We start from the raw sequence: 1,512 nt of genomic DNA on the forward strand, positions 1-1,512 counted from the left end.
TCACTTCCCTGATGCCCATGCTCAAGCACCTCATTGCTGGAGAAGTCCTCTCCGACCATGGTACACAAACTAAACTCTATCCCTCAATATTCTCTCCTGTTACTCTGCTTTATTTTTCTTCATAACATTTAGCAACACCTGACATTAGATAGTTCTAACGTTAGCTGCTTCTTTTGGCCTTCCTCTGCTAGAGTGTGTGTTCCATGAGCACAGAGTTCTGGTTTGCTTATGTTTATATCCCCATTGTCCAGAACAATGCCTGGTATACAGTAGGTACTCCATATATACTTGTTAAATGCACAAATGAAAATACCTTGAATTCATAGTAGTCAACTCATAGAAGACAGAGTGGTTTAGTAGAAGGATCTTAGAGCACTGAGTTAGACTGATTTTTTTAAACAACTTCAGTGGTGTAAAACTGACATACCATAAACTGCACATATTTATAATATAAACTCAATGTTTTGACATATGTATACACACATGAAACCATTACAATAATTCAGATAATGAACAAATGCTTCCTCCCCACTTTTGTAATCCCTTTTGTAAATGGCAGGGAGGTACTGGGGATGGATGGATTTAATGTGCTCATTAAGGACCTCCCATTGTCTTTCTCAGCACAGGGACATGCTGCTGCCCTTTCCCTTTCTTTCTTCCTTTCCCCCTCCCTCCCTCCCTTCCTCCCTTCCTTCCTTCCTTCCTTCCTGCCTTCCTTCCTTTCTTGAATGTAACTGACACATAACACTGTCAAGTTTGAGGCATAAGTTTGAGGTGCACAAGTGTTACTTTGATACATTTATATATTGTAATATGATTACTACAGTAGCATTAGCTAACATCTCTATCGCATCACATAATTACCATTTCTTTTTTGTGTTGAGAACAGTTAAGATTTAGCTTCTTAGCAACTTTGAAGTTTACAGTACGTTATTGTTAACTATAATCACTATGTGGTACGTTAGATTCCCGGAACTTCTTACCTATTAGTTTTAAGTTTCTACCCTTAAACAACATGTCCCCAATCCCTCCACACCAGCCGACAGCAGAACCAATCACTTTGTACTGAAACAACAATAAGAACAACAAATAAAGGTGAAAAAGAAAAAATAAAACTGGTCAGGATCCCCAAGTTTAAAAGAATCATTTCACTATGTCAATAATTTCTATACAGCTTCATAAAGTTTTTATCTAGAAAAGAATTTTTAATAGAAAAGGGGAGCATTCTACACATCACCTTGAAACCCATGTTACAGTAGCATTTTGACCCGCTTGGCATAGCTTTCTTCCACTCTCTTCTTTTTTTTCAGTCTTTGCAATACCTGTACCTGCCAGTCTCCAGGTGCCCCTAGTTACAGGTCAGCTCCACACAGAAGGGGAGGAGCTACTTCCCGGGGTCTGTTCCCAGAATCACAGCCCCACATCCCAGCGACAAACAGTGCTGCCCACCCGGGGACCAAAGAGGACCCTGCCCACTTTGTTGTGTGCCATGTGAGTGCTCAGTCCAACAGG

Source organism: Pseudorca crassidens, chromosome 2 (assembly GCF_039906515.1).
Source record: "Pseudorca crassidens isolate mPseCra1 chromosome 2, mPseCra1.hap1, whole genome shotgun sequence".
Classification (NCBI taxonomy): domain Eukaryota; kingdom Metazoa; phylum Chordata; class Mammalia; order Artiodactyla; family Delphinidae; genus Pseudorca; species Pseudorca crassidens.